The sequence below is a fragment of the Anomaloglossus baeobatrachus genome, unplaced genomic scaffold (assembly GCF_048569485.1).
Source record: "Anomaloglossus baeobatrachus isolate aAnoBae1 unplaced genomic scaffold, aAnoBae1.hap1 Scaffold_3519, whole genome shotgun sequence".
Lineage (NCBI taxonomy): Eukaryota > Metazoa > Chordata > Amphibia > Anura > Aromobatidae > Anomaloglossus > Anomaloglossus baeobatrachus.
Genome location: NW_027442880.1, coordinates 61,858 through 73,041, shown reverse-complemented (window position 1 = coordinate 73,041; position 11,184 = coordinate 61,858). Strand labels below are relative to the sequence as shown.

At 46.4% G+C, this 11,184-nt stretch overlaps 7 non-coding genes across 7 annotated transcripts; all 7 read left to right on the top strand.

The window, feature by feature from the left end:
• Window positions 1–546: 546 nt before the first annotated feature.
• On the top strand, window positions 547–737 carry LOC142272596 (U2 spliceosomal RNA). Its single transcript, XR_012737432.1, has one exon. It is a non-coding gene; the product is annotated as a U2 spliceosomal RNA (small nuclear RNA).
• A 1,387-nt stretch (window positions 738–2,124) lies between these two features.
• Window positions 2,125–2,315, top strand: LOC142272595 (U2 spliceosomal RNA). The gene has a single exon (XR_012737431.1). It is a non-coding gene; the product is annotated as a U2 spliceosomal RNA (small nuclear RNA).
• A 1,387-nt stretch (window positions 2,316–3,702) lies between these two features.
• On the top strand, window positions 3,703–3,893 carry LOC142272594 (U2 spliceosomal RNA). The gene has a single exon (XR_012737430.1). It is a non-coding gene; the product is annotated as a U2 spliceosomal RNA (small nuclear RNA).
• A 1,387-nt stretch (window positions 3,894–5,280) lies between these two features.
• LOC142272593 (U2 spliceosomal RNA) lies at window positions 5,281–5,471 on the top strand. Its single transcript, XR_012737429.1, has one exon. It is a non-coding gene; the product is annotated as a U2 spliceosomal RNA (small nuclear RNA).
• Window positions 5,472–6,858: 1,387 nt separating this feature from the next.
• Window positions 6,859–7,049, top strand: LOC142272591 (U2 spliceosomal RNA). The gene has a single exon (XR_012737428.1). It is a non-coding gene; the product is annotated as a U2 spliceosomal RNA (small nuclear RNA).
• Window positions 7,050–8,436: 1,387 nt separating this feature from the next.
• On the top strand, window positions 8,437–8,627 carry LOC142272590 (U2 spliceosomal RNA). The gene has a single exon (XR_012737427.1). It is a non-coding gene; the product is annotated as a U2 spliceosomal RNA (small nuclear RNA).
• Window positions 8,628–10,014: 1,387 nt separating this feature from the next.
• Window positions 10,015–10,205, top strand: LOC142272589 (U2 spliceosomal RNA). The gene has a single exon (XR_012737426.1). It is a non-coding gene; the product is annotated as a U2 spliceosomal RNA (small nuclear RNA).
• Window positions 10,206–11,184: the final 979 nt, after the last annotated feature.

The window sequence follows — 11,184 nt, the reverse complement described above, 5'->3', positions numbered from 1 at the left end:
ATAGCGCTGCTGCCTAGAAAACAAGCTGCGCAGAAGAAGTTGTTCTTTGGGTGGGAGGGTGGGCTAGTGGAAGGAGGGGGCAATCTCTTTTTTTCCCGGGTGGTAGGGGGATGACAGGAGAAGGGAAGCGGGTGGTGAGAAAGGTACAGAGGGCAGGGTTTGGGGGCTGGGAAGGAAAGGGAAAAGATTAGGGTTTGGGGATGATGAAAGGGCTTTCTACGGGTAAGGATGGCAAAGGGTGGCAGTGACGGAAAGTCAGGCAACCTGTCCTGTCCGTCTTTTTGTATCGTGAATTGGAAAGACTGCAAGGGGGAGGGGAGTTGCTTGCGCCCTAAAGGAGGAGTTATTCAGATTCATTGCAGTGGGCGGCGGCTGCAAAACGCACCATTCTTCTTGTTTTTGCTCTGCAAAGCAGCCTTTTCAAGGGTTGGCTTGGGTGACAAAATGTCTTGTGTAGGCGTGGGTTTGTCTCCCTCTCGCTCTCTCTCCCTAAGATGTGTCCGGCATAGGCCAGGGTGCCACTCGAGGCCCAAACCAATTCTGGTTATCGCTTCTCGGCCTTTTGGCTAAGATCAAGTGTAGTATCTGTTCTTATCAGTTTAATATCTGATACGTCCCCTATCTGGGGACCATATATTAAATGGATTTTTAGAACAGGGAGATGGAAAAAGAGCTTGCTCTGTCCACTCCACGCATTGACCTGGTATTGCAGTACCTCCAGGAACGGTGCACCCCTTCTTAACCCAGTTTCCAAAAGCAGAACTCAATTCACCTGATTCATATTAGCCCGATTTAATGAATTGGAAGAAAGCATACGTCTTCATATGCACCTCAATTTGGCCCATTCACTTTTCACACTTCCTCCTTTTGTTTTTTATCTTTCACACTTTTGACTTTCTTTATTCATCCAAATAGCAAACTCATCACCACTCAACCTGACCAACTCGGCTATGTCCCCGTGCTGCAGTTCTCTGTCTTATCTAGATCATTTGCAATTGAATGGAATAGATCCCTTTTGGACAAAGTGGATTCACCTGCTGCTGCAGTGACCACAGGTGTGATAAGATCTAGAATTGGCATCTGGTGCGATCTCTCCGCTTCCACTCCAAAGAAAGTTACCTGTTTATTCCTATCATGCATTGGTTTTTGGGGTTTTCTTTGAGTAATGATGATCTCTTTAGTAGTCTGTTGGCGCCCTCTCCTGGAGGAATAGTTTGCTTGCTCTTGGACATTCTAAAAGAGAGGTCATGATAGACATTGAGCTTCTGAGCTCAATTGGGGACAGTCATGGGTGATGAATGTTTGCAACCTACTGCGAAGCCTCATACCGCAATATAAGGAACGTCAAATACTAAGAAAGGGCGGCCTATGAAAGAATTACTACTTTCAATAAGTACACTTAAACGGCTAATTGGGAATAGAAAAACTGTAAAAAGCCCTCTGAGAAAGCCCCCCTCTAACCTTTGATAGTAAGCTTTTCTGTAGTCTGCCTGTTGATGTATTTTCCGTTTGAACTGTGCACAACATGAAGAGACGGAACACTGGCGGCTTCTCACAATGCCCCCCGATGACATCACAATAGCGCTGCTGCCTAGAAAACAAGCTGCGCAGAAGAAGTTGTTCTTTGGGTGGGAGGGTGGGCTAGTGGAAGGAGGGGGCAATCTCTTTTTTTCCCGGGTGGTAGGGGGATGACAGGAGAAGGGAAGCGGGTGGTGAGAAAGGTACAGAGGGCAGGGTTTGGGGGCTGGGAAGGAAAGGGAAAAGATTAGGGTTTGGGGATGATGAAAGGGCTTTCTACGGGTAAGGATGGCAAAGGGTGGCAGTGACGGAAAGTCAGGCAACCTGTCCTGTCCGTCTTTTTGTATCGTGAATTGGAAAGACTGCAAGGGGGAGGGGAGTTGCTTGCGCCCTAAAGGAGGAGTTATTCAGATTCATTGCAGTGGGCGGCGGCTGCAAAACGCACCATTCTTCTTGTTTTTGCTCTGCAAAGCAGCCTTTTCAAGGGTTGGCTTGGGTGACAAAATGTCTTGTGTAGGCGTGGGTTTGTCTCCCTCTCGCTCTCTCTCCCTAAGATGTGTCCGGCATAGGCCAGGGTGCCACTCGAGGCCCAAACCAATTCTGGTTATCGCTTCTCGGCCTTTTGGCTAAGATCAAGTGTAGTATCTGTTCTTATCAGTTTAATATCTGATACGTCCCCTATCTGGGGACCATATATTAAATGGATTTTTAGAACAGGGAGATGGAAAAAGAGCTTGCTCTGTCCACTCCACGCATTGACCTGGTATTGCAGTACCTCCAGGAACGGTGCACCCCTTCTTAACCCAGTTTCCAAAAGCAGAACTCAATTCACCTGATTCATATTAGCCCGATTTAATGAATTGGAAGAAAGCATACGTCTTCATATGCACCTCAATTTGGCCCATTCACTTTTCACACTTCCTCCTTTTGTTTTTTATCTTTCACACTTTTGACTTTCTTTATTCATCCAAATAGCAAACTCATCACCACTCAACCTGACCAACTCGGCTATGTCCCCGTGCTGCAGTTCTCTGTCTTATCTAGATCATTTGCAATTGAATGGAATAGATCCCTTTTGGACAAAGTGGATTCACCTGCTGCTGCAGTGACCACAGGTGTGATAAGATCTAGAATTGGCATCTGGTGCGATCTCTCCGCTTCCACTCCAAAGAAAGTTACCTGTTTATTCCTATCATGCATTGGTTTTTGGGGTTTTCTTTGAGTAATGATGATCTCTTTAGTAGTCTGTTGGCGCCCTCTCCTGGAGGAATAGTTTGCTTGCTCTTGGACATTCTAAAAGAGAGGTCATGATAGACATTGAGCTTCTGAGCTCAATTGGGGACAGTCATGGGTGATGAATGTTTGCAACCTACTGCGAAGCCTCATACCGCAATATAAGGAACGTCAAATACTAAGAAAGGGCGGCCTATGAAAGAATTACTACTTTCAATAAGTACACTTAAACGGCTAATTGGGAATAGAAAAACTGTAAAAAGCCCTCTGAGAAAGCCCCCCTCTAACCTTTGATAGTAAGCTTTTCTGTAGTCTGCCTGTTGATGTATTTTCCGTTTGAACTGTGCACAACATGAAGAGACGGAACACTGGCGGCTTGTCACAATGCCCCCCGATGACATCACAATAGCGCTGCTGCCTAGAAAACAAGCTGCGCAGAAGAAGTTGTTCTTTGGGTGGGAGGGTGGGCTAGTGGAAGGAGGGGGCAATCTCTTTTTTTCCCGGGTGGTAGGGGGATGACAGGAGAAGGGAAGCGGGTGGTGAGAAAGGTACAGAGGGCAGGGTTTGGGGGCTGGGAAGGAAAGGGAAAAGATTAGGGTTTGGGGATGATGAAAGGGCTTTCTACGGGTAAGGATGGCAAAGGGTGGCAGTGACGGAAAGTCAGGCAACCTGTCCTGTCCGTCTTTTTGTATCGTGAATTGGAAAGACTGCAAGGGGGAGGGGAGTTGCTTGCGCCCTAAAGGAGGAGTTATTCAGATTCATTGCAGTGGGCGGCGGCTGCAAAACGCACCATTCTTCTTGTTTTTGCTCTGCAAAGCAGCCTTTTCAAGGGTTGGCTTGGGTGACAAAATGTCTTGTGTAGGCGTGGGTTTGTCTCCCTCTCGCTCTCTCTCCCTAAGATGTGTCCGGCATAGGCCAGGGTGCCACTCGAGGCCCAAACCAATTCTGGTTATCGCTTCTCGGCCTTTTGGCTAAGATCAAGTGTAGTATCTGTTCTTATCAGTTTAATATCTGATACGTCCCCTATCTGGGGACCATATATTAAATGGATTTTTAGAACAGGGAGATGGAAAAAGAGCTTGCTCTGTCCACTCCACGCATTGACCTGGTATTGCAGTACCTCCAGGAACGGTGCACCCCTTCTTAACCCAGTTTCCAAAAGCAGAACTCAATTCACCTGATTCATATTAGCCCGATTTAATGAATTGGAAGAAAGCATACGTCTTCATATGCACCTCAATTTGGCCCATTCACTTTTCACACTTCCTCCTTTTGTTTTTTATCTTTCACACTTTTGACTTTCTTTATTCATCCAAATAGCAAACTCATCACCACTCAACCTGACCAACTCGGCTATGTCCCCGTGCTGCAGTTCTCTGTCTTATCTAGATCATTTGCAATTGAATGGAATAGATCCCTTTTGGACAAAGTGGATTCACCTGCTGCTGCAGTGACCACAGGTGTGATAAGATCTAGAATTGGCATCTGGTGCGATCTCTCCGCTTCCACTCCAAAGAAAGTTACCTGTTTATTCCTATCATGCATTGGTTTTTGGGGTTTTCTTTGAGTAATGATGATCTCTTTAGTAGTCTGTTGGCGCCCTCTCCTGGAGGAATAGTTTGCTTGCTCTTGGACATTCTAAAAGAGAGGTCATGATAGACATTGAGCTTCTGAGCTCAATTGGGGACAGTCATGGGTGATGAATGTTTGCAACCTACTGCGAAGCCTCATACCGCAATATAAGGAACGTCAAATACTAAGAAAGGGCGGCCTATGAAAGAATTACTACTTTCAATAAGTACACTTAAACGGCTAATTGGGAATAGAAAAACTGTAAAAAGCCCTCTGAGAAAGCCCCCCTCTAACCTTTGATAGTAAGCTTTTCTGTAGTCTGCCTGTTGATGTATTTTCCGTTTGAACTGTGCACAACATGAAGAGACGGAACACTGGCGGCTTGTCACAATGCCCCCCGATGACATCACAATAGCGCTGCTGCCTAGAAAACAAGCTGCGCAGAAGAAGTTGTTCTTTGGGTGGGAGGGTGGGCTAGTGGAAGGAGGGGGCAATCTCTTTTTTTCCCGGGTGGTAGGGGGATGACAGGAGAAGGGAAGCGGGTGGTGAGAAAGGTACAGAGGGCAGGGTTTGGGGGCTGGGAAGGAAAGGGAAAAGATTAGGGTTTGGGGATGATGAAAGGGCTTTCTACGGGTAAGGATGGCAAAGGGTGGCAGTGACGGAAAGTCAGGCAACCTGTCCTGTCCGTCTTTTTGTATCGTGAATTGGAAAGACTGCAAGGGGGAGGGGAGTTGCTTGCGCCCTAAAGGAGGAGTTATTCAGATTCATTGCAGTGGGCGGCGGCTGCAAAACGCACCATTCTTCTTGTTTTTGCTCTGCAAAGCAGCCTTTTCAAGGGTTGGCTTGGGTGACAAAATGTCTTGTGTAGGCGTGGGTTTGTCTCCCTCTCGCTCTCTCTCCCTAAGATGTGTCCGGCATAGGCCAGGGTGCCACTCGAGGCCCAAACCAATTCTGGTTATCGCTTCTCGGCCTTTTGGCTAAGATCAAGTGTAGTATCTGTTCTTATCAGTTTAATATCTGATACGTCCCCTATCTGGGGACCATATATTAAATGGATTTTTAGAACAGGGAGATGGAAAAAGAGCTTGCTCTGTCCACTCCACGCATTGACCTGGTATTGCAGTACCTCCAGGAACGGTGCACCCCTTCTTAACCCAGTTTCCAAAAGCAGAACTCAATTCACCTGATTCATATTAGCCCGATTTAATGAATTGGAAGAAAGCATACGTCTTCATATGCACCTCAATTTGGCCCATTCACTTTTCACACTTCCTCCTTTTGTTTTTTATCTTTCACACTTTTGACTTTCTTTATTCATCCAAATAGCAAACTCATCACCACTCAACCTGACCAACTCGGCTATGTCCCCGTGCTGCAGTTCTCTGTCTTATCTAGATCATTTGCAATTGAATGGAATAGATCCCTTTTGGACAAAGTGGATTCACCTGCTGCTGCAGTGACCACAGGTGTGATAAGATCTAGAATTGGCATCTGGTGCGATCTCTCCGCTTCCACTCCAAAGAAAGTTACCTGTTTATTCCTATCATGCATTGGTTTTTGGGGTTTTCTTTGAGTAATGATGATCTCTTTAGTAGTCTGTTGGCGCCCTCTCCTGGAGGAATAGTTTGCTTGCTCTTGGACATTCTAAAAGAGAGGTCATGATAGACATTGAGCTTCTGAGCTCAATTGGGGACAGTCATGGGTGATGAATGTTTGCAACCTACTGCGAAGCCTCATACCGCAATATAAGGAACGTCAAATACTAAGAAAGGGCGGCCTATGAAAGAATTACTACTTTCAATAAGTACACTTAAACGGCTAATTGGGAATAGAAAAACTGTAAAAAGCCCTCTGAGAAAGCCCCCCTCTAACCTTTGATAGTAAGCTTTTCTGTAGTCTGCCTGTTGATGTATTTTCCGTTTGAACTGTGCACAACATGAAGAGACGGAACACTGGCGGCTTGTCACAATGCCCCCCGATGACATCACAATAGCGCTGCTGCCTAGAAAACAAGCTGCGCAGAAGAAGTTGTTCTTTGGGTGGGAGGGTGGGCTAGTGGAAGGAGGGGGCAATCTCTTTTTTTCCCGGGTGGTAGGGGGATGACAGGAGAAGGGAAGCGGGTGGTGAGAAAGGTACAGAGGGCAGGGTTTGGGGGCTGGGAAGGAAAGGGAAAAGATTAGGGTTTGGGGATGATGAAAGGGCTTTCTACGGGTAAGGATGGCAAAGGGTGGCAGTGACGGAAAGTCAGGCAACCTGTCCTGTCCGTCTTTTTGTATCGTGAATTGGAAAGACTGCAAGGGGGAGGGGAGTTGCTTGCGCCCTAAAGGAGGAGTTATTCAGATTCATTGCAGTGGGCGGCGGCTGCAAAACGCACCATTCTTCTTGTTTTTGCTCTGCAAAGCAGCCTTTTCAAGGGTTGGCTTGGGTGACAAAATGTCTTGTGTAGGCGTGGGTTTGTCTCCCTCTCGCTCTCTCTCCCTAAGATGTGTCCGGCATAGGCCAGGGTGCCACTCGAGGCCCAAACCAATTCTGGTTATCGCTTCTCGGCCTTTTGGCTAAGATCAAGTGTAGTATCTGTTCTTATCAGTTTAATATCTGATACGTCCCCTATCTGGGGACCATATATTAAATGGATTTTTAGAACAGGGAGATGGAAAAAGAGCTTGCTCTGTCCACTCCACGCATTGACCTGGTATTGCAGTACCTCCAGGAACGGTGCACCCCTTCTTAACCCAGTTTCCAAAAGCAGAACTCAATTCACCTGATTCATATTAGCCCGATTTAATGAATTGGAAGAAAGCATACGTCTTCATATGCACCTCAATTTGGCCCATTCACTTTTCACACTTCCTCCTTTTGTTTTTTATCTTTCACACTTTTGACTTTCTTTATTCATCCAAATAGCAAACTCATCACCACTCAACCTGACCAACTCGGCTATGTCCCCGTGCTGCAGTTCTCTGTCTTATCTAGATCATTTGCAATTGAATGGAATAGATCCCTTTTGGACAAAGTGGATTCACCTGCTGCTGCAGTGACCACAGGTGTGATAAGATCTAGAATTGGCATCTGGTGCGATCTCTCCGCTTCCACTCCAAAGAAAGTTACCTGTTTATTCCTATCATGCATTGGTTTTTGGGGTTTTCTTTGAGTAATGATGATCTCTTTAGTAGTCTGTTGGCGCCCTCTCCTGGAGGAATAGTTTGCTTGCTCTTGGACATTCTAAAAGAGAGGTCATGATAGACATTGAGCTTCTGAGCTCAATTGGGGACAGTCATGGGTGATGAATGTTTGCAACCTACTGCGAAGCCTCATACCGCAATATAAGGAACGTCAAATACTAAGAAAGGGCGGCCTATGAAAGAATTACTACTTTCAATAAGTACACTTAAACGGCTAATTGGGAATAGAAAAACTGTAAAAAGCCCTCTGAGAAAGCCCCCCTCTAACCTTTGATAGTAAGCTTTTCTGTAGTCTGCCTGTTGATGTATTTTCCGTTTGAACTGTGCACAACATGAAGAGACGGAACACTGGCGGCTTGTCACAATGCCCCCCGATGACATCACAATAGCGCTGCTGCCTAGAAAACAAGCTGCGCAGAAGAAGTTGTTCTTTGGGTGGGAGGGTGGGCTAGTGGAAGGAGGGGGCAATCTCTTTTTTTCCCGGGTGGTAGGGGGATGACAGGAGAAGGGAAGCGGGTGGTGAGAAAGGTACAGAGGGCAGGGTTTGGGGGCTGGGAAGGAAAGGGAAAAGATTAGGGTTTGGGGATGATGAAAGGGCTTTCTACGGGTAAGGATGGCAAAGGGTGGCAGTGACGGAAAGTCAGGCAACCTGTCCTGTCCGTCTTTTTGTATCGTGAATTGGAAAGACTGCAAGGGGGAGGGGAGTTGCTTGCGCCCTAAAGGAGGAGTTATTCAGATTCATTGCAGTGGGCGGCGGCTGCAAAACGCACCATTCTTCTTGTTTTTGCTCTGCAAAGCAGCCTTTTCAAGGGTTGGCTTGGGTGACAAAATGTCTTGTGTAGGCGTGGGTTTGTCTCCCTCTCGCTCTCTCTCCCTAAGATGTGTCCGGCATAGGCCAGGGTGCCACTCGAGGCCCAAACCAATTCTGGTTATCGCTTCTCGGCCTTTTGGCTAAGATCAAGTGTAGTATCTGTTCTTATCAGTTTAATATCTGATACGTCCCCTATCTGGGGACCATATATTAAATGGATTTTTAGAACAGGGAGATGGAAAAAGAGCTTGCTCTGTCCACTCCACGCATTGACCTGGTATTGCAGTACCTCCAGGAACGGTGCACCCCTTCTTAACCCAGTTTCCAAAAGCAGAACTCAATTCACCTGATTCATATTAGCCCGATTTAATGAATTGGAAGAAAGCATACGTCTTCATATGCACCTCAATTTGGCCCATTCACTTTTCACACTTCCTCCTTTTGTTTTTTATCTTTCACACTTTTGACTTTCTTTATTCATCCAAATAGCAAACTCATCACCACTCAACCTGACCAACTCGGCTATGTCCCCGTGCTGCAGTTCTCTGTCTTATCTAGACCATTTGCAATTGAATGGAATAGATCCCTTTTGGACAAAGTGGATTCACCTGCTGCTGCAGTGACCACAGGTGTGATAAGATCTAGAATTGGCATCTGGTGCGATCTCTCCGCTTCCACTCCAAAGAAAGTTACCTGTTTATTCCTATCATGCATTGGTTTTTGGGGTTTTCTTTGAGTAATGATGATCTCTTTAGTAGTCTGTTGGCGCCCTCTCCTGGAGGAATAGTTTGCTTGCTCTTGGACATTCTAAAAGAGAGGTCATGATAGACATTGAGCTTCTGAGCTCAATTGGGGACAGTCATGGGTGATGAATGTTTGCAACCTACTGCGAAGCCTCATACCGCAATATAAGGAACGTCAAATACTAAGAAAGGGCGGCCTATGAAAGAATTACTACTTTCAATAAGTACACTTAAACGGCTAATTGGGAATAGAAAAACTGTAAAAAGCCCTCTGAGAAAGCCCCCCTCTAACCTTTGATAGTAAGCTTTTCTGTAGTCTGCCTGTTGATGTATTTTCCGTTTGAACTGTGCACAACATGAAGAGACGGAACACTGGCGGCTTGTCACAATGCCCCCCGATGACATCACAATAGCGCTGCTGCCTAGAAAACAAGCTGCGCAGAAGAAGTTGTTCTTTGGGTGGGAGGGTGGGCTAGTGGAAGGAGGGGGCAATCTCTTTTTTTCCCGGGTGGTAGGGGGATGACAGGAGAAGGGAAGCGGGTGGTGAGAAAGGTACAGAGGGCAGGGTTTGGGGGCTGGGAAGGAAAGGGAAAAGATTAGGGTTTGGGGATGATGAAAGGGCTTTCTACGGGTAAGGATGGCAAAGGGTGGCAGTGACGGAAAGTCAGGCAACCTGTCCTGTCCGTCTTTTTGTATCGTGAATTGGAAAGACTGCAAGGGGGAGGGGAGTTGCTTGCGCCCTAAAGGAGGAGTTATTCAGATTCATTGCAGTGGGCGGCGGCTGCAAAACGCACCATTCTTCTTGTTTTTGCTCTGCAAAGCAGCCTTTTCAAGGGTTGGCTTGGGTGACAAAATGTCTTGTGTAGGCGTGGGTTTGTCTCCCTCTCGCTCTCTCTCCCTAAGATGTGTCCGGCATAGGCCAGGGTGCCACTCGAGGCCCAAACCAATTCTGGTTATCGCTTCTCGGCCTTTTGGCTAAGATCAAGTGTAGTATCTGTTCTTATCAGTTTAATATCTGATACGTCCCCTATCTGGGGACCATATATTAAATGGATTTTTAGAACAGGGAGATGGAAAAAGAGCTTGCTCTGTCCACTCCACGCATTGACCTGGTATTGCAGTACCTCCAGGAACGGTGCACCCCTTCTTAACCCAGTTTCCAAAAGCAGAACTCAATTCACCTGATTCATATTAGCCCGATTTAATGAATTGGAAGAAAGCATACGTCTTCATATGCACCTCAATTTGGCCCATTCACTTTTCACACTTCCTCCTTTTGTTTTTTATCTTTCACACTTTTGACTTTCTTTATTCATCCAAATAGCAAACTCATCACCACTCAACCTGACCAACTCGGCTATGTCCCCGTGCTGCAGTTCTCTGTCTTATCTAGATCATTTGCAATTGAATGGAATAGATCCCTTTTGGACAAAGTGGATTCACCTGCTGCTGCAGTGACCACAGGTGTGATAAGATCTAGAATTGGCATCTGGTGCGATCTCTCCGCTTCCACTCCAAAGAAAGTTACCTGTTTATTCCTATCATGCATTGGTTTTTGGGGTTTTCTTTGAGTAATGATGATCTCTTTAGTAGTCTGTTGGCGCCCTCTCCTGGAGGAATAGTTTGCTTGCTCTTGGACATTCTAAAAGAGAGGTCATGATAGACATTGAGCTTCTGAGCTCAATTGGGGACAGTCATGGGTGATGAATGTTTGCAACCTACTGCGAAGCCTCATACCGCAATATAAGGAACGTCAAATACTAAGAAAGGGCGGCCTATGAAAGAATTACTACTTTCAATAAGTACACTTAAACGGCTAATTGGGAATAGAAAAACTGTAAAAAGCCCTCTGAGAAAGCCCCCCTCTAACCTTTGATAGTAAGCTTTTCTGTAGTCTGCCTGTTGATGTATTTTCCGTTTGAACTGTGCACAACATGAAGAGACGGAACACTGGCGGCTTGTCACAATGCCCCCCGATGACATCACAATAGCGCTGCTGCCTAGAAAACAAGCTGCGCAGAAGAAGTTGTTCTTTGGGTGGGAGGGTGGGCTAGTGGAAGGAGGGGGCAATCTCTTTTTTTCCCGGGTGGTAGGGGGGATGACAGGAGAAGGGAAGCGGGTGGTG